Source organism: Notechis scutatus, chromosome 2 (assembly GCF_049901735.1).
Source record: "Notechis scutatus isolate UNSWTSFEM ecotype Mainland chromosome 2, rNotScu1.2, whole genome shotgun sequence".
Classification (NCBI taxonomy): Eukaryota; Metazoa; Chordata; class Lepidosauria; order Squamata; family Elapidae; genus Notechis; species Notechis scutatus.
The window spans coordinates 121,995,961-122,018,176 of NC_142010.1; the positions used below are offsets into that span (position 1 = coordinate 121,995,961).

Sequence of the window (22,216 nt, forward strand, 5' to 3'; positions counted from 1 at the left end):
TTTCTTTCTTTCTTTCTTTATTTATTTGTCAAGCGATTATAAGATAACAGGTATCAATATAAACATAGTTATGAATACATGAAATGGATACATATAAGAAAAGTAAAAAAAGAAACAATAGGCACATTGGTGTGCTTGTGCACGTTGGTGCGCTTATGTTCCTAAGACTATATAACTATTTCACAAAGAGATAGTGATAACTTCTTAGGCTAAATCCCAATGTCTTTAGAGCAATGGTGTTTGTTGTTATGAGGATAACACCAGGACATTTTCAAGCATATAACTACAAAAAAGAATCCCTAACATAACCAGTGAGATAGAGTTGGACTTCTCAATGGCCACCCAGAAAGTTTCATATCTGAACATTCAACAGGGCTTGGAAAGGTGACAGAGGTCCAGCTCAGAGGAGTTCATAAACTGGAGGTGTCAAATTATGAGCTCATTCATCAGCAGTTACCATGGTCTTCAGCATTTGTGTGGATGAATCCTGGATCTCCACCACATGGTTCGATTTATGTCTCACACCATGAAGGATGTCCCCCCGCCCTTTTAACCCCATTTTGATTATGTGTAGCCATGCAGTGGAAGCAAAACAAGGCCGTATGAGGGAAAGGCCAACTTCGGAAGCAAATTAAGACTGACAGCAGAGCAAGTGAGTGACAGCAAAATCTGATGGTGTTCAGCAATTGCAAAAGTTGACATTTAAATTGTAGACAGACATAGTTTCATTCCAGGAGCTGCTTGCTCGGGCGCACAGTTTTGATCACTTAGAGGGAGCAGAGGTATGAGAGAAATCAAATTGTTCTCGGAAATCACATTTAATGTAGAAATCTGGTTAGTATTACACTGTAATCTACAATTTTCAAGTGTACTATTCCTCAAGGAAAAAGCTTCCTGCTTTGAGGATTGCTAGAATTATAGGCTCCCTTCATAACATCACTTCCTAAATCAGGCCCAACTAGCCTTCAGACTGAATTAAAGTATTGATAAGGTTCATTTCAAAATTAATGTGCTAGGATTATTTTTTAGGGGGAAAAAATTATTCCGGACAACCTCCCAGTCACTTTGATGAGTTTAACTTTACTATGGCAAGTGTAGGTGCAGCCTCAGTATAATACAGATACAAACTGGGTTAAAGGCATCCATCACAATGAATTTCACAGTGCCTATATTAGACATGGGCATTTAAAATTCAGGAGTGTTAAACGAATCTCCTGAATGTTATCAGAGTTGAGAATATCCTACAAATATTAAGTGGCCTTAGTTACTTAATTACTTCTTAATTAGAAGTTCAGCCTAAAGCTTAGTGAGCTTGGTTTCTTCTGTCATATCCCTTATCTGCCTGCAATCTTCTCCCAATTCTACTATCTATATATTGTTGGATTTTCCACTTTGTCCCATCTTCAATATTCTCTCATTTTAGTGCTCATTTCTGCTGCTTGTTTCTTTCCTTCCATTGCACTGCCTTTCTTCTCTAACCTCCATCCCTATAGCCTTTGATGCCACTGCTTCTCTCTTTCTCTTTTTTACTTTTCCTTGGCTACCAGTCTCCCCTGACTCCAATGGTGCTATTACACCATTAATAGAATAATCCTCCCCACTAAATTACTTGCATTTTAGTATGCTTAGTAATTTTACACTTACATATAATTTTGGAAGAAAAAAATCCACATCCAGTACTTATTCTTTTGAAATAAATTGCTCAGGCAGGATAAATATGATTGTGAAACCTGATAGATATGTAGGCGCTCCAGATACAGGTTAGAATTTCTATATCAAAAATGAGTCATTGAATTGGAGTAGTACTTACATACAGCAGGTTTTTTTTTTTTTGCTTGTATAATGAAGAAGCCTACAAAAATGAAAGTAACTGTATTTCTTCAATGTTGTTTGATATACAGGAAATATTTCTTTGTGTTCCAGCTAGACCAGTAATCTATTGTAAACAGCCCCACATTTTTCAACTTTTAAAATCCTGTTCTGGTTTAGTTAACACTGAATGAATGAATGAATGAATGAATGAATGAATGAGTCTATGTGATTTATATTCACCTACATTCAGTTAAGAATTAGTGTGTCTGATTTACGCTGCTCAAAAAAAATAAAGGGAACACTTAAACAACACAATGCAACTCCAAGTCAATCACACTTATGTGAAATCAAACTGTCCACTAAGGTAGCAACACTGATTGACAATCAATTTCACATGCTGTTGTGCAAATGGAATAGACAATAGGTGGAAAGTATAGGCAGTTAGCAAGACATCCCCAATATAGGAGTGGTTCTGCAGGTGGTGACCACAGACCACTTCTCAGGTCCTATGCTTTCTGGCTGATGGTTTGGTCACTTTTGAATGCTGGCGGTGCTTTCACTCTAGTGGTTGCATGAGACGGAGTCTACAACCCACACAAGTGGCTCAGGTGGTGCAGCTCATCCAGGATGGCACATCAATGCGAGCTGTGGCAAGAAGGTTTGCTGTGTCTGTCAGCATAGTGTCCAGAGCATGGAGGTGCTACCAGGAGACAGGCCAGTACATCAGGAGACATGTAGGAGGCCGTAGGAGGGCAACAACCCAGCATCAGCACCGCTACCTCCACCTTTGTGCAAGGAGGGACAGGAGGAGTACTACCAGAGTCCTGCAAAATGACCTCCAGCGGGCCACAAATGTGCATGTGGCTGCTCAAATGGTCATAAACAGACTCCATGAGGGTGGTATGAGGGCCTGATGTCCACAGGTGGGGGTTGTGCTGACAGCCCAACACTGTGCAGGATGTTTGGCATTTGCCAGAGAACACCAAGATTGACAAATTTGCCACTGGTGCCCTGTGCTCTTCACAGATGAAAGCAGGTTCACACTGAGCACATGTGACAGATGTGACAGGGTCTGGAGATGCCGTGGAGAACATTCTGCTGCCTGCAACATCCTCCAGCATGACCGGTTTGGCAGTGGGTCAGTAATAGTGTGGGGTGGCATTTCTTTAGGAGGCCGCACAGCCCTCCATGTGCTTGCCAGAGGTAGCCTGACTACCATTAGGTACTGAGATGAGATCCTCAGACCCCTTGTGAGACCACATGCTGGTGCGGTTGGCCCTGGGTTCCTCCTAATGCAAGACAATGCTAGACCTCATGTGGCTGGAGTGTGTCAGCAGTTCCTGCAAGACAAAGGCATTGATGCTATGGACTGGCCCTCCCGTTCCCCAGACCTGAATCCAATTGAGCACATCTGGGACATCATGTCTCACTCCATCCACCAATGCCACGTTGCACCACAGACTGTCCAGGAGTTGGGGGATGCTTTAGTCCAGGTGTGGGAGGAGAGATCCCTCAGGAGACCATCCGCCACCTCATCAGGAGCATGCCCAGGCACTGTAGGGAGGTCATACAGGCACGTGGAGGCCACACACATTACTGAGCCTCATTTTGACTTTGTTTTAAGGACATTACATCAAAGTTGGATCAGCCTGTAGTGTTTTTTTCCACTTTAATTTTGAGTGTAACTCCAAATCCAGATCTCCATGGGTTGCTAAATTTGATTCCATTGATAATTTTTGTGTGATTTTGTTGTCAGCACATTCAACTATGTAATGAACAAAGTATTTAATAAGAATATTTCATTCATTCAGATCTAGGATGTCTTATTTTTTTGTTCCCTTTATTTTTTTGAGCAGTGTATATTCACTTAAAACTATGGTTCCAGATTGTTGACATTAAAAAAAGGAAAAGAATAAATGACTAGGACATTCTATCTTTGGAACATATGTCTTTGATAAGCAACTCCCCTTCAACAGATTTTAAAGGATGTCAAGATAGGAATACATTTCTTAATAAGAAACATTGTGGGCTACATTACTGAGATACTCACTGAGACCAGTAGTGCCTCAGGTGGGCCAAGATAACTATGATCTGTAAAGCATAAAAATCCCAAACTCAGTCTGTAAAGTACAAAAAGTACCATGAGACAACATGAAACCTTCAAGGTTTCTTTTCTGGGCTCTATAATTTTGACCTCTGACCATTCCGAGGGCTGTGAAAATATTTACAGACCCCTCACATCCCGGACATAAACTGTTTCAACTCCTTCACTCAAAACGATGCTATAGAGCACTGCATACCAGAACAACTAGAAACAAGAACAGTTTTTCCCCAAAAGCCATCACTCTGCTAAACAAATATTTCCCTCAACACTGTTCAACTATTACAAAGTCTTCACTACTATTACTGTTAATCTTCTCATCACTCCTTATTGCCCATCCCCTCCCACTTGTGATTGTAGGACTGTAACTTTGTCGCTTGTATCCTTACGATTTATATTGACTGTTCCTAGTATGATTTGATTGCTGATTTATATTGACTGTTCCTAGTATGATTTGACTGTTCCTAGTATGATTTGATTGTACCCTATGACTATCTTAAGTGTCATACATTATGATTCTTGATTCTTAATTAATGTATCTTTTCTTTTATGTATACTGAGAGTATTTACACCAAGACAGATTCCTTTTGTGTCCAATCACACTTGGCCAATAAAGAATTCTATTCTATTCTATTCTATTCTATTCTATTCTATTCTATTCTATTCTATTCTATTCTATTCTATTCTATTCTATTCTATTCTATTCTATTCTATCTTCCTATTCAAGTTTGCTTTTTTCTTAATCAATTCTAAGATGGTCAGCTATTTTTCTATCAATCAAAAGTTTAGAAACTGAACAGGGAACAGAAATTTAATTTGCCAAAGGGATGTCATCGAAAATACTATCCCACCACCATGACCAACACAGAATGAATAGTGAGTGTTGTCCTGTGCACAGTGTACACACTTGCTTCCTATAAGAATGGGTGCTATTAAATGTTCCCGTGTCCCTGATTCCATGTATTATTGATGGTTGAGAACTTTCGTTGAGCTTCAATTCAAAATTATTAAGCTAAGAACAATTTTAGCCTTTAATAATTCTGTGAGGAAGCCATCTTACTGTTTTGAAGTTTTGAAATTTTCTCCTGTGTAAAACAAGCTTTATTTTTTAAAAAAATTCTTGGGTTGCTTTAAAATTTATTTATTCTGTAACCTAGTTTTCAAAATGGTGGAAGGTACTATTAATATGCTCTCTTTTTTAATTGATACATCACTTCTCCCCAAAAATCCATGGGAAGGGTTGTCCCTTGGAGTCAGGGAGAAACCAAGGAGAAGAGATTGCTGTGCAATGAAAACACTTTAGCACAAGTTCTTAAGCCCTTTCCTGTGGAAATGTAAAAAAAAACTTATGGTCTCACTTCAATGAGTATTTCTCTTATTTGTCCTTCGTTTGAAAACAAAACAAATTTCCTTCCATATAAGTGAAAGATAATTGCAAAATCTGCAGAATAACTTTTAGCACCATTCTTTTTGACCAATATCTGTGCAGTATCATTAGCATATACTTTGCAGGAGCAAGAAATATATATTCAACTAAATTTAATGTCATTATCTTCTTCAAGGACTCTATCTCTAACCCGGAAGAATGACACACAGATATGTTGTAATTACAGTTCTTCTCCCCTACACACACAAACACCTTGAACAGGATCTGTTGATAGAACCTTGAACTATAAATCCCCCTAATAAATGGGAAATTGATAAGTAAATCAACCAGGATATTTCACTCTCTCTTCTCTTTTAACAACAGCAATCTAGAATGGTCTTTGAGCCCTTGGAGGCCACATTGCATAATGAATATGAATGCACCTTGACTGCATGGGATTCAGTTCTATGAAATAGCCTTCATATTCAATTCCCCCAGTTGTCAAAAAAGGAAGTCAAACTGTCTAATTTGCGTACCTACTGATGGATATGTGTGACAGTACCTATCAAAGTCAGGAAGGAAAGGAATGAATATGAAACCAATTGGGCAAAATTGCAGCTGCATCATGCCCAGCTTGACTCTGACCTTTTTCCCCCTTTTCTTCTCCCCTCTAAGTGCCAGATAAATGACAGATAATGACTCACTCATCTCAATCCATCACACTAAGTCCCACAATCAAAATTTATTGCAGAGGCATGTCAGGTATGTCACTCTGAATCGAGTGCAAGGTAAGTGCCTAGAATTTCACCATTAACAGAATAACAGATTTGGAAGGGATCTAGTCCACCCCTGCTCAAGCAGAAGATCCTATACCATTTCAGACAAATGGGTGTCCAACCTCTTCTTAAAAACCTCCACATAGCATCTGCACGCAAATCATTCCGCTGATTAATTGTTCAAACTGTCAGGAAAGTTCTCCTTAGTTCTAGGTTGCTTCTCTCCTTGATGAGTTTCCACCCATTGCTTCTTGTCTTGCCCTCAGGTGCTTTGGAGAATAGCTTGACCCCCTCTTCTTTGTGGCAGCCCCTGAGATATTGGAACATTGCTATCATGTCACCCCTAGTCCTTTTCATTAAACTAGATATACCCAGTTCCTGCAACTGTTCTTTGTTTGGTTTAGTCTCCAGTTCCCTAATCAAATTTGTTCCTCTTCTCTGCACTCTTTCTAGAGTCTTTATATTTCTACAATGCCGTGTACAAGTTATTTCCTTAATTAGGACCTTTTACATCTTTAGCTTTTCAACTTCTCTGCTGAAATGCTCACTAGAACAAAAGTAGTTGTGCTCCCTTGTGGAGAGCTATTGTTGTAGGTATGGTTTTAATATACCCATAGTACTTGGCACTGAAGGTCATTTTCTGAGTCCAGAAAATCTTGAACTGTTTATTGACTAAGGGCAAGGAAATAACATTGAGATGGAGCTATCTGGCAGGAGACGCACTCCACAATTCAGCTAAATATATATTTCCATTGATTGGGACCTAGCTATAGCATTGAAAAGCTGCCTGTTTTAATATCAGTAACTGCTTTTCTCTCTTTCACATTCATGAGTCAAATTTTCCATGTGTCTGACTGAGTAATCATGCCAATGGAAATATTGTTGTCATATCACAATTGGCCACAAATACATCCAAGGAAAACACCCTAGGTGTTTATTGGCTATCCCCATCAATGGGAAAAGTGTCTTAATTTCAGGTTTAGCTCGGAGTAATGACTGGAGAGAGATAAACATATTGAAACTGGCATGGATATGCTGTTATTGAAACAACTGGGTGTCCATGACATCGGAAATCTTTATAGTTGAATATAGTTGGATTTCATTATGATATGTTGTCAAAATATTTTCCCTTTTAGCATTTTTCTTATTTCCACAATGAAATTGCTCTCAACTGAATTTTCTGAAATGAATTAATTTTTGGTGCTGTATTAGATGTCTAATTTGCCTTCAGTTACTATCTTAAGAAAACCAAAGGACCATAGGAATTGATCTCATGCTTGGATGCGTCCTATACATTTGCTCATTTTGTATAAATAATTGCTGCAATTGCCTTTAAATAAGACTACTCTTTTGCTACATAGACAAGATAATTATTAGAGAGAGAGAGAATATTGTTGGAAGAATCTTCTACCCTTGAGAAAATGAATAAAGCCTTTTTCTTATATTCAACATTGGACTGGTTATCTGTCTTTTAATCTATTCATTGGTTGGGGAAAAATAAGTTTGCATGTTAATTTTTTTTTTTTTTAAGAAAACCAGTTTTCAGTGCTCAATTTGGTACTCATACAGTGAATTTCTGGATTTCATGAAGTTCTGCATGTAACTTCTGTAATAACACATTCACAGAAACAGCGTGTCAGGATGCGTTATAATCATTTTTCCCAGGATTGGTGTTACGAACAGAAGTGGTTCAAAAATTACTGACTGACTGACAAATACTATATAATTGTATATCCCCAAATGGAAACACAGACAGAAAAAAAGGCTTTTCAGATTACATGAATAGACTTGTAAATGTGTCTCTATTAATTTTAATCCTGTTTAGTTGATTTGAGAAAAATCTGTTTCCTGTGATTTCTTTTTCTCAAATGTTAATTTACTAGTCAGTATAAAAATGCTATAATTCTAAAAGCATGATAAAAACACTGTTTTCACTATTGTGACTTGAGGGAAGTTAGTTTTGTCCTAAGTGGCCAATGAATCATTTCCATAATTGCCAGTCTTATAGAATAACTAAAACTGAAGATCAAGCACAAGACAGATAAAATGAAATCCCATAATGTACACAGTGTCTTCTATATTTTGAAGAATCATCATACCCAGGAGGATAATTGTATTACAAACCTGATTATGATTATATAACTTTTGATAGCTGATAGGCTTCCACTCTGATATTTCAATCAGGAAGCTGAAAGAATTCATGAACAGTGAGAAGAATTATATGTGCCAAAACAATCTTCCAGCTTTGTGATTGGTAGTTAAGAGCTGGCATGGTTTAGTTGTTAAGTTGTTGGACTAGGATTGGAGAGATCATGATTCAAGTCTATCTTCAGCCACAGAAACTCATAAGATGACCTGCCCCCCACCTTTCTGTCTCTCTCACACAGAGAATAAACCCAATGTAATATAAATATGACTAAATATATCATATTTAGTTAGTGAGTTAATTAGCTAGCTAGCTAGGTAGTTAGTTTATAACCATCCATCTCATATGCTTGAGCCTGGGCAGTTCACAACTAAAATATTTGTTTTGTATGTTTATGAACAGGGTCCCAATCCCTTCAAGATATAAGCAATAATACATATTTTAAGACAGGGACAAATCACCCCTTGCCCAGGTGAACAAACATGTCAGCTTGTGTTTATTCCACATTCAGTCTGTTTTGCTTTAAATGAAGACATTTGAGGATGTTGGCAAGCTATCCTGAACAAAATTGTCACTTTGGCAAGCTATCCTGAACAAAATTCTCACCTGAGAATTCCCTTTATTTTTATAATACTAAATTGTAACTTTCCTTTGTGAACTCAAGGCAGCAAGACAGGTCTCTCTCTTTCTCTCTGTGTGTATGTATAGGTATGAATCTGTATAGCTTTCCCCGTTTTCTCCTTGAAGAAGTGTGTGAGAAACCTATGAATGGGCATCGGCTTTTAGACATGCTCTTTTTGTACAGGGGCCAGGGAAGAAAGAAGACTTTTACGCAATGCAACGCAAGGCCTGATTCTCCCCTTGTACACTTCTGAGGAATGCCTGCAAGCAGTTGCTTACACTTCAGATGTGACTTTTCCTTCTTTTACTGACAAAATGACTAAAGAGAAAAAGGCATTTTACCAATGCATTGGTAAAATTATGAAATCTTATTGCCTCACTTTATTTATGTCTCTGGACAACAATCATATTGACAACTTGTGGAAGGCACAAGGGTAAACAACCCATAAAATGTTCTCTTGGCCTTAGTACATATTTATAGGAACACTTCTTCTCTCTCTGTGTGTGTATGTACCACTGCAATAAAAGTTACAAAGAGGTTACTGGCACATGGATAACGAAACAAAGAAGTAACAAGTTAAGGCAAAATCATTCCACTTCAAGAACATCTAGTTCCTAGAACTTTAATTAATAATGGCCATGTTAGAGCATTTTGATTTTGCTCAATTTTATTTTGATCTCCAGGCTGTAATTCTACCTTTGCTGACATTGGAGTAAGCTTTCCTGAACTCAGCGGAATTGCTGAAACGTATACATAGATTAATACAGCTAAATGTTCAAGTAGCTCAGTCAATATTTCTGCAGATATTCAGGCAGTGAATGCATTTCTTGATTGCAGTCAATGACCAGAAAAAATGAGATGTTCAGCCAATCATCTGAAACAGAACATGAGCTTCCAAGTGGGACAAAGGTGCACAGTTATAGACCCTTGAGCCGTGCAAATGGCTACAAGCTTTTAATGGCAAAAAAAGTTGTTTGAACAAGCTGAAAATGTTTAGAGATGGTTTATTACTGTTGTTGCGATATTTTAATAAGGGCGATGGATGGCTGGAGAAATTCATGCTGAGTGCTTTCTCAACCTGTAGTATTTCAAGTTTAATTCTTCTCCTAAAGTGACACATAACTCAGCAGAATGGTGCACACCACTCAAGAGCTCACCATGAACATGCCTTTAATATTTTGGCTTCTATAGTCCATATTAGCATTTTATCGTTTGTCAATTACATTTGTGACTTCCCTTTCTGGGAAACCAAGATGGTTACCCACTTTTCAACTTTGCCATTATAAAGTGGTGTGGTGGCACAGTGATTAGAATGCAGTTTTGTAGGCTAATTCTGCTGACAGCCACTGGTTCAATCCTTACCAGTTCAAGGTTGGTAAAATGAGGACCCAGATTGTTGGGGGCAATAGGCTGACTCTGTAAACTGCTTAGAGAGGACTGTAAAAGCACTGTGAAGTGGTATACAAGTGTAAGTGCTGTTGCTATTGCTATTTCAACTTAGAGCAATTCCCCAATGGCTTTGGATGGTCCATAGTGAGTTCCATGGCTGGCTAATTCAACCTTACTGATCTGTACTCCAAATCAAAATATATAAATCACAGCTAATGAAGCAAAGTAAGTATGGAAGCTATAACTGATATCTCTTGCACCACTGTGTTGCATTTATGTATTTATTGCTACCTTCAGATTCTTTTTAGCAACTCTGGCAAATCGGAGTTAATCTAAGGATCATGATACTTCCCTTTTCTTTTTCATTAGCTTTGCTTTCAACCAATTATATTAGCAGACACCTGAATTTGCTATTAGAGAGCAGATACCGTATATACTTGAGTATAAGTCGACCCGAATATAAGCCGAGGCACCTAATTTTACACAAAAAACTGGGAAAACTTATTGACTCGAGTATAAGCCGAGGTGGGAAATGCAGCAGCTACTGGTAAATTTCAAAATAAAAATAATTAATTTGGGAAACGATCTCACTATCATGAAAGGTTTAATTGATTCACTAACCCAAAAGAAGAAGATGATGATGACAGCGGGAGGCAGGAGTCTCTCTTCCCCTCCCTCAGAGGCCCCCTGAGTCAGGAGTCACTACCGCGGCCCGGCCCCATTCCCGCCGCGGGAAGGGAAAGGCAAAGCGCTTTTGCCTTTCCCTTCCCGGCTGGGCTGTTGGGAGTCACTGCCGCCGGAGGCCGCGACTCCACACCATTTTTTTTCAGAGGGAATCTGGCTCAGTATAAGCCGAGGGGATTTTTTCAGCACAAAAAATGGGCTGAAAAACTAGGCTTATACTCGAGTATATACAGTAAGTTGATAGACCTTCATTTGGACAGAACTGTTTCTATTAGTTTCTTTAATAAGTGCTTGAGTACCAGAAGCGCAGCTGGAGAACATCATCTCAGCTTTCCTGAAGAAAACATATGTTTCCAAGCAAAGTTCTGCTTTTTCAACTGTCAAGGACATTAGAATTTACCTGAACAAAAATGGTGGCTGTAATCATATGTCTCTTGACATTGGGTCATCACATTGAGTAATGAGGGGAAAGCAAAGTATAATCATATATATACATACATATTTAAATTAAAAGCACCTTTCTGTCAATTCAAAATGAACAACCTTGAGATTGATGAAAAAGATATTGGATTATTGGAGTTTCAGCTGGTGAAAGTTGGTTCAATAGTAGTATAGAATTATAACTGAAGAAGAAAGAGGTCTAAGGAATAGATTTGTGGATTGATATCTATGGAGATTCTCAGTCATCCAACCAGGTCATGGTTGTCCCAAAGGTGCTTTTTGAAGAGGTAACTGGACTTTCTTGTTTTTCTTTGAAGATTTTTCACTTCTCATCCATCTCTTGGATGAGAAGTGAAATGTCTTCAAAGAAAAATGCGAAAGTCCAGTTATCTCTTCAAAAAACACCTTTGGGACATTTGTGGGTTGAGACTGCCAAAATTTTCCCAACATTACAACTTCAACTTCACATTGTGGCATTATTGCTATCAATCGTTGTCTTATAATTTGTGGTTCACCAGTAATTGATTTCCAAGTGATCTGACCTGTTACAACTTTATGCATTATGGCTTGAGCTTCTAATTCACCATGTTTCACAGCTGGCCTGAAATAAGTGACAACAGACCTTTCAGAGATGAGGGGCCCAAGGAAAAGAGGTAAATGCACATAGAATTACCAGTCTGTAACTCAAATTTCAGACAGCTTTTTCAAAATTTGTCACCTCAGGGGAGAATCAGGATTGCTGATCAGACCATTTTTGTATCTAGGGAGACGGATGCAAAGATTACAGCATAACATCATAGGAGTGAACTAGAGCTTTAGAAGGTGAGTCAAAACAGGGAACCAACATCTGCATAGTAGTTACAATGGCAAAGTTGAAAAGAAAAGGAACAAGGAGACAAGAAACAACCAAAATGAAATATGTTGGCTTCCTTGTAATGCTTGATCCTCTTGTGTAATATTTCTTGGATAGTAAACCTGGAAGAAAAAAAGTGGTTCTGAGAAACTACTGTACAAAATTGCATCTGAAGATGGTTCTTAAACCAGGAATTAAAGTGCAATCTTTAAAATACCTAAGATACTTTATTATTTATATCCACATCCAGGCACAATCAATTCAGAGCATACGGTGCCTCCTCTATAAACATTACTCTAATATCAACTTTCCTGTAGTTTATTACATTCAAAAATTGGCATTCAGTGTTAGTGCTTGTGGTAGAAAAGCCACTTTGGTTCCATATGAGTCAGGGCCCAGGTAATTCAGTATATTAGAAAAATTGTTTGAAGAATTACTTTGCTGCAACTGTGTTGTTCTAAGTAAAAATATTATGAAAGCACAATGTGTTCTGCAAAAATTGATTTTTTGGACTATTTTTAAATAGCCATGAAAGTGAGCTGCTATGAAGAAAAGGAGCACAATTAGGCCTGCCGTTCATTTTTCCATATGTATGCAAATATTGCAACTGAGCCTTGAACAATGAAGGTTTCCAATTCTTGCAAGATTTTCAGTAGGATTTAATAATTGGTTTCAAATTAAGACTAATGAGGATCTGAATTCTAAATTTATTGTTCTAGCCAGTGTGGCATTTAAAATAAATGACCCCAAATAAGCCTGTAATTTTAGAAATTTAAATCCACTTTTACAAATGGAAATCTTGAAGGATATCCTTGCCAGACAAAATTGTTTAAGAGTATATAAATTCATCTGGAATAATGTGAAAACATATTGCATTTAAAATTAAATTCACCTTGACTATATGTATCTTATCCCAAACATACAAAGGCAATCTAGGCCCTAGTCTTCAAATGCTACATCTGTAAATAAAACAGCAAGTCATTGATTTGCTTGTACTGGAATTCCAATCATGTCTACATTTGAGATTCAAAGAACAGTATTTTGGTCTGAAAAATCTTACTTGTCTTCTCTTAATTCACTGTTGGGTGTGTTAGGGATCTTCAGCTGAGATACAATACTCTGTTCTCAACCATTTTAATTAGGATAGCTTTAAAAATAAAAAATAAAGAAGTGGCTTTAAATTTTTTATATCTGCCAGCATCTCCATACAAACAAATATGACATTTTCCCCTGTAAACTATTGCTGCTAACAATTGGAAGGTAAGATAGTTGCTAAGCTTTATTGGATACTCTCCAAAAATCAATAAATGATAACTCTTCAATAACCAAAATAGAATATAATCAACTATTTTTGCTCCCTTGGTGGCAATCAGCCAATAATCAGCACAGCCTTAGCTATGTCTGTGCATAGCCAACTCAATCAAAATCCTGATAAAGAATTCTACAGAATATGAGATGCATCCATCTGGTAATTACCGTCTCTATTTAATGTATACTATATTTTCCAGAATTTTATCTATAACCAATTATATAATGGAATTGAACTTCCAGTGTGGTATAGAATAAGATGATGTGGTATAGACAATGATCACTTCTATCCTTGTTTATAGGGATTGTTGTTCAGACATTATAATTAATAAAGGAAAACCTAACCTATCAATCAAACATGACCTGTCAATCCAGATTAATTAAATGGATGGAGACATCTGGAGTTGTCAGATTCTGAAAAACAATTAGAAGCAGAAAAATGCTTTACCTTGTATTCTTTAAAGACATGGACAAGACTAGCTGCATTTTTCTTTTTGACTTTCGTTTTTCACTCCTTCCCAAATCTGTTTTCATTGGCTGGCTGAAAGACAGATAAGAAGAAAATACAACCTGTGAAATTTTGTTTGGCGATCTTGGAATTATTTAGCAAGCTAGGGATTTGTGAGACTGTTATAAATTTTGATTTATGTTATAGATTATCATGGATTTGTATTATATAATATATAGAATATAGTCTCTAATTCTGTCCCAAGTGTGCTTTTTTTCAAAAGGCAGCTGGACTTTCTTGGCTATTTTTACTATGAAAACATTTATTTCTCACCCAAGAAGCTTCTTCAGTTCAGTACCATATTTTAAGAAAGATGTTGACAACCTAGAAGTATTTAGAGACAGAGTGGTGGAGGAGTTGGAATCTTATTGTAGGAGACATAGTTAGAACAGTCTAGGTAAGTTTCCCTTAGAAAGGAGTAGATTAAAACAGCAGTCTTCAAATATGTGGAAATTTGCCAAGGCAAGAAGAGAGTTGTTCCAGAGGGAATGAAAATACAAGAAAGCAATTTTCAACTAGACAATAGAAGACATTTCGTAATGCTGAGAATTGTGGAACAAACTGCTTTGAAAATAACAGATTCTCTCTTGGAAACATTTTAAACAAGATGGACAGAAATATATGAGGGAGACTTTAACAATAAACTGAGCAGGGTGCTGCACTGCAAACACTCAAATGGCCTTCAAATTGTATGGGAAGATTGAAGAATGAAGCTAGATATTTGCAGAAAAGGAAATAAAAGCTGGGTATCTTGGCTCTTCCTTCTGCCTATAATTCTCTTCATATCTAGCTCATGATGGAGTTATGTATATGTCAGACCACAGATTAGCATAGATAGGCTAAGAATTTTAAGCAATATCAGAATGATTTATAACACTTTAATTGTTGGGATCTAAGTAATCTTTTTCAGAAAAACTTCCAATATTTTTAAAAAAGATTTACTATAAGTGACAGTAGTAAAAAAAATAAAAACACAGACAAGAAGAGAGAAACATTATGGTTAAACGTTAGAAACACAGTTGGAACTTGAAGCAGAATCTGTTCTCCTACATATTAAGATAGTGCAGCATAATATCCAAATCTTGACACATTTGTCTTTTAAGAAATATTAATATTATTTTTTAATGAATTAGTAGATTGCTTACTATTGGTGAATATAATGTAATGCGTAGAGCCCCCAAGGACTTAAAAGATCAGAGGAGGAAACTTAGCAAGGAACCTCTCTCCCCTAACTGATCAGATGCTTAAAAGTAGCGGTGAGAGATTTATATTTTTGGACTTGAAAAATTATGTTAATGTGACCTTACAAAAAAGTAGATTTAATTCATCTAGTCATGTTTCCTGTCTGGTTTACCCAAGGGAACTGACATCAATCTTGCAAACTGCTCCTTCTCTTGTCTGATTGTTTCCTTGGCAAGATCTTTTTCCTTTGTCCTTCAAGGACTCCACAAATTCTATTACAGTGGATGGCACATATTAGGAGGAAGGATCCTGAAATGGCAGAGAGCATGAGTGCCTTTGTGCACATTCATACACACTCAAAGCTTGAATTTGCTGAGGGATACTTCAAAAACAGCATGCCATGTTTCCAAAGAGTTGTCCGTCAGTAACTATCAGTATTTCATTTTTTAATCCAAGTACAAAATGTTCTATCTGAGCTCTCCTTCATAGGTGTGGGAAAGGGAATGTTGTCTTTAGTGTTTGATTTGGCATAACACATCTTATTTGATTTTCCTCTATTTAGCCTACTTTTCCTCATTCCATTACTACTACATTCACTGCATCAAGTTTCAACAAATCACATGTATTTTTTTTTTCATGGATAAAATACTTCGGCACTCTTACTGTAATACCTGGAATTTGCCTTAGGTTTAAAAATTCAGATCAATGCCTTCTGTATAATAATGAAGCAGTGGAAATTCTACCTTTGAGCTATATCTGATGCACTATTGAGAAACTTTGGATAATTGAAATTCAACTTTTCAGAAGAGAAAGCTCTTCAGGAGAGTTTCATCTTTTTTTTCTTTTGAACTGATATCACTAACATTAGACTGTAGATCTCTTCATAGAGATCAAGAGGCAAAAAGAACCCGAAGGCTGAAAAATTGGAAAACAAAATAGCAGAAAATGAATCTAGCACGTTTGTCATTATACTGTTATTTGAATTTGTTACTTGTATTATTGCAATCCATAGAAGTAGTTGCCTCTTTGCAAGAAAACAGCCATACAAAGATTATAACTCAGATTTCCACTTATTTTTCTTTACACCAGTGTTTCTCAAGGTTGACAACTTTAAGATGGTTATGATTATATGCTGTCACAAGGGAAGGAGGAATTATTTCATTTTTTATTTTCATTTTTTTATACTGTGGTTTTATTCCTTGTAGGCTGCCTAGAGTCGTGGTGAGCGAGTAGGTGGCCATATACATTTTCTAAATAAATAAAACAAATAAAATAACATGTGGCTTCAACTCCCAAAATTCCATAGCCAATTTGGCTGGGGTGGGGAATTCTGGGAGTTGAAGTCTGCACATCTTAAAGTTGCCATGGTTGAAAAACACTGCCTTACATACTTGAACAAATGTCAAAATTCCAGAAGTTCAACTTCCTTGGAGTATTACCAATCTTTCCTGGATCTATCAATAATAATATCATATTCCTGTCCTTTAATCATGATAGAAATTCTTATTTTCAGTGAAGCTTTTAACAATGGCAATATATTAAATATTGGCTAAGACCAAAAAATATATATAAAAATAAATTTTCCTGGAGAATAATGTTACAAAAGAGTTGTTTTATACATCTTTTTCTGTCTTGTCATATGAACACAGACCCAAATGTTTGGTGATATATTAGTTGCTTGCTTTTGTATGTATGCAAGAGATAATTTCTTTTCCTGTACTCGAGAAACAAGACTTACAGAGTCATGCACTGTAAGTATTAAAAATTTGTAACATTTCAAATCCTGAAAGACTCGTAAAGTACTACGTACCAATAACTCCTATTGTTTCATTGAATGGTGAATTGGGATGGGAGAGAATGGGAAGGGGACACAAAGGGAGAGGAAACATGCAACACAGTAGACATCAAAGCTCTCACTCCAGAACAATGGGTTGTGGGGCCTCCACCCCTTTGAAGAACCTCTAACTAAATGGATTATTCCCTCATAAAAGGGAGTGGGAATGAAGAAACAGAGATAAAAGATGATGGCAACGCTTTAGTTGCCCCACAGGAAATTGCTGTTAAGAAAACATTATCAAGGTATTTGAAAAGATCTGCTTTCAAGTTTGTTTGTAGTACTGAATTTGAGGCAGATTACTTCTTTGGGGCAGATTACTCATGTTCAACATTTATGCAAAAAGCATATTCAATATACTTTGTGTCTGGAATAAAAGCACCATCTGAATTTGACTGATGCAAGTGGGTCAATTCCTACCTGTTATGAATGTACCAAATTCACAAATGTCTTCATAAATAAGAAGAAAACTTTCTTTTAAAAAAATAGGCTCTTTTGACTGATGCACCCATCCAATCAATCCTCTCATAAAAAAAATCCATGTTATAAACAGATGGGTATTGAAAACAATCGTTTAAATGTTATGGTTAGTGGTCTCATCCATTATAACCCATTTTGATTTTTAAAGAAGAATTAAAAGGCATAAATAAACTTAGAACCGAAATCTTTATCTCAGTAGGAATTGCTATATCTCAAAAAATGGCAATATATTTATCTTGTAGAATGGGATTGCATATGTCAGAATTCAGTAATCTGATCTGCATAGAAGCCAACATGTACTCAGCCCAGAGGTGGTATTCAGCAGGTTCTGACCAGTTCTGGAGAATCGGTAGTGGACATTTTGAGTAGTTCAGAGAACCAGCAAATACCACCTCTGACTGGAGATTTTATAGTATCCTCCCCCTGCCACGCCTACCAAGCCACGCCCACAGAACCGGTAGTAAAAAAAAATTGAATCCCACCACTGGCACGAAAGCACTTGCAATGGCTTTCCTCCTGTAGAAAGTCGCAGTGAACTGGCAAATTAAGCTAACATCATTTGAGGAAAATTAATGGGGAGTTGGGTAAAGCACACTTGAACAGGGCTTCTATAATAAGAAATCTTATCCTAGCAATTGAAATTTACTTCAGGTTCAGGTTTTTTGAATTAGGACACTAATACTTTTTGGGCAATGCATAACTATAATTAGTTCTGTTATAAAGTTAATAGTGCATATTCAATACATCCTATGAAACATCCTGATGACAATTGACTGCTATGATTCTGATGTAACTTTGGAGGAAGGAATAAATTCCTCAGAAAATAATTGAAAGCCTCTTGCCCCTGCAAATATTTAACTGGTGTTTTTTTTCTGGGGAAAATAAAAAAGGAGAGATGCATATATACATGTGTTTGTGTATACTTACGCATTTGGGCTGGTTTTTATCAGGCAGCTCATCTGAAATTCTCTCTGTCAAAATTGGAAAGAGAGGAGGGGCAATTCCTAAACTGCCTCTACAGGAGAGTTTTTCTTTCAGCTTTAGGTGAGATTTGACAAACAGGCTGGAATTAGGAGTAACATAAACAGAATCCAAGAAAGGTTTATAAATAAGAGAGATTTAGGGGAAAAACACGAGAAGAGGAACTTGTGCTTATAGTGGCTGAAGGCCCAACTTCTTCATTCTATAAGGCCAAAAATCACCAGTCCCATATCTAAGCGTCATAATATATTTTCATTCCCATTTTTAAAATTCTAACTTTCTCTGGAACCGGTATCTGTATTGGTGACCATTCCCACAATGTATATATGGGATGACTTATAGTGAAGAAGATTTTAAGAAAGAAAAGACATTATCAGAGATAATGGATGTGTGCCACCTTGGTAACAGCCAAAATATTAACAATGTAGCCTTCTATTTATATTTTATAAAGTAGAACATATTTGTATTTGGGCACAAATTTGAGGGGGCAGAAAGAAGCATTCAAAGAAATCACAGATTGGCTGCTAATCCAGATAGGGAAGCAATCATTAATTGACTCTCAGATTTTGACCAGCTCTAAAGATTCTCAAATGTAAACATAGCTCAGTTCATAGCATTACAATGTCTACAATCAGTCAAAGCTGACCTGGCTGTATTTTAAAGTAAAAGGAGAAGAATTGGGATTTGGAAAGGCGGTGATAGGGTAATGTTTTTTATTTCTGTTTTTCAGAGCAAGAAGACCAGAGAAGATATTGCAAGGATGATCACATCCTACAGTATTTATGTGCACAGAAAGGCTTTGCTTTTCCTTTAATGGAAACTGGTGCCATATACGGGCGATATATACCCATAATCCTTTCCTCACATCTTAAATTGTTTCAGTAGTCACACAGGTATTAGAGATTTGTTTCTGCACCTTAGACAGCATAGAGGGCTTGTGTGAATTGAATCTGCATATTATATGCAGTCTATACAGCTCTGTATTATTGGTGATATAGTGGAAGAAATATCTCTATGAGGCAGATGGACATTTTCTAAATTTAAATAGGTAGGTAGGTAAGTAGACAGACAGACAGACAGACAGAGACAGAGACAGAGGAGGGAGGATAGATGATAGATGGATAGATGGATGGATGGATTGAAAGAGAGAGGGGGGAGGGATGGAGGGATGGAGGGAGGTTAGATGGATAGATAGATAGATGATGATAGATAGATAGATAGATAGATAGATAGATAGATAGATAGATAGATAGATAGATAGATAGATAGATAGATAGATAGATAGAGATACTAAGGTTCCTGGGATAGTTCAGATATTGATTCTGCTTTACTCCAAGCTCAGGAAATGGAGGATGGAAAGGAAGAAGAAAAGAGGAAGGTGACACTAACACCTCAGCTACATCGGGTCCCAGCTTTATGAGGGTTTCCTTTCCCTCTTCAGTTAGCCTTAGTTTCCTCCCCCTCCTGTTAGATGGGCAAGGGTCTCCTCTCCCATCCTATTCAGAACATAGCATGCAGCACTCACACCACTTCCCTTAGAAGACACCCCTTCTCAGCCACCCTATTGTCCAAGAAAACTGCATGAATTCGCTAAGAGCTGAGCTTAACCCAAGGAGGAACTTATTTATAGATGTATAAGGAGCAGGAGTCATTAAAACGTATGTCCCAAGCCTTATGTGAATGTGCATATGGATGCATAAGCAGAATGTCTCACCACCTTGATACATAGCTGATTTTTTTTTCCATTTTCAAAATACTTGCTGCTAGCCATAGTTTGAGTTGCTTTTCATCCTGCCTGAAGATCCTGTGATTCTTCATCATCTCCCTGGGGCTCCCCCCACTGGTCAGCCCCACCGCAGCTCAATTCCGCATTATTTAACTTCAAAGATAACTCCTTCCTCCCCTCTGCTTCCAGCCTCAGGGAGGATCCTGATTTTCTGCACATCAGCAATCCTGCCAACCATAACAAGAAGTCCCTTTCTGTCTATTGTAGTGTCTTCAGCAGAAACATTTTTTCTCTCCTTTCCTTTCCCAGTCCTCAGGCTTTAGAGAAGTACCCCGTAAGCCCCTGTGTCTGCTCCCCACGCTACTTTCAGCCTCAAACAAAACTTTTGACATATATTTCTCTTATGAAGACTTTCCCACTACAACCTTTTCCAAAAATTTCAGCCCACTGCTTGTTTAAAGCTGTTCTTTTCAATGCCAGGAGCCTTATGTACATATATGACATATTGGAGGAATTTTAAAAAAAACCCATCGAAGGTCTTTTATTTGATTACTAACCCCTTATTTATGCATCTCCACACTTACGTGGGCAGATGCAACATTTGAATCATATAATAATTGGCTCTGGGAAATCAGTAGCTCATACTAATAATATTGTGAGTGGCCAGAATGAAAAGACCTATTTCTTTGAATGATGGGGCAATTAATCATGTGTGTGGGCTAATGTGATGGTGCCAGTTATTGCAATGGGAGAAAAACCTCTCTCCTACCACTATGTCTCCTTCTGCCCCATTTAACTGGCAGGCAGGGGGAAAAAATCTCACCTTTTTACTCATTAATATCTCATTACTAGCAGTCTTCCAATATTTGAGAGGCTGTCACAAAGAAGAGGGGAGGTCAAGCTATTCTCCAAAGCACTCAAAGGCAGCACAAGAAGCAATGGATGGAAACTTATCAAAGAGAGAAGCCACCTAGAACTAAGGAGACATTTACTGTCAAGACAATTAATCGGTGGAACGACTTGCCTTCAGAAGTTGCAAGTGCTCCATCACTGGAGGTTTTCAAGAAGGGATTGGACAGCCATTTCTCTAGAATGGTATAGGGTATCCTGCTCAAGCAGGGGGTTGGACTAGAAGACCTCCAAGGTCCCTTTCAACTCTATTATTCTTTTATTATACCACTAGTTGTCTTTATTTTTGTCTTATCTGTTAGAAATGCCATTGAGGTCTAATTTCTTTCAATGCACCTTAGAAATATAAGATCAAGGCATTTCACATCCAGAATTCTAACAAGGTGTTTTCAAGGTGTAAGCAAATGGCAGGATCACATATAGAAAATATGCTGGGAACAAGTGAGCTTGCAGTGAGACTTTTATCTTCTACTGATAAACAGTGTCAATGACCTTAGATCAACAAAGTTTTATCAGTTACCTCCTGGGCTGTGACCTTGTGAATTGCATTCCCACTATTTGGGAAAATTATCACTGTTATTTAATATTCAATTAATCAAATGTCTGTAGAAAATTTCACCTTGATTTCCAGGAAGGAGGGCAAAGGGTAGCCTGAGATATGCAATCGTTTCTGGAAAGGGCCTTCAAACCTTGTCAATCCACTGGAGCCAAGCACAAGTAGCTGAGCTCCCACTGATGTAAGGTTTCTGTGCCATCCATGTTCATGGATTCCCTGGCACCACCTGAGCATCACCCAGCCACCCAAAAAAAGGGGGGAGGGGGACCCTCTGTATGGCAAGATGTCTGGGTAAGAAAGAATTAGCAAAGGGTATGGCTGTGAATAAAGTTTCCAGGGTGGGGAGACTTTGCTTTACCTGGGCCAAGCATCTACATTTTCAGATTCACTGCTATAACAGGAGAGGGAGTTCTGACTGCTTCCAGCTATTCCTAATAGGTCTGCATACATTTATATTTTATTGACATGTCTATTTTCTGGATTAGGACTGTGGTCAGACTGGTAATGTGGGAGAACATCCATTTGTTTCTGAACACCTCATT

At 37.5% G+C, this 22,216-nt stretch overlaps 1 protein-coding gene across 10 annotated transcripts in view; it reads left to right on the forward strand.

Moving 5' to 3' along the window:
• The window catches only part of LOC113417412 (uncharacterized), a 233,977-nt gene that overhangs the window by 180,007 nt on the left and 31,754 nt on the right, over window positions 1-22,216 (forward strand). Inside the window, exon 3 of one of the 10 annotated variants that reach the window (XR_015747726.1) lies at window positions 19,214-20,702. The exons of the other annotated variants lie outside the window; for them this stretch is intronic. The gene's annotated coding sequence lies outside the window, so the exon portion shown is untranslated. Of the gene's footprint in view, window positions 1-19,213; window positions 20,703-22,216 lie in introns of those variants that run through there. 10 annotated transcript variants of the gene reach the window in all.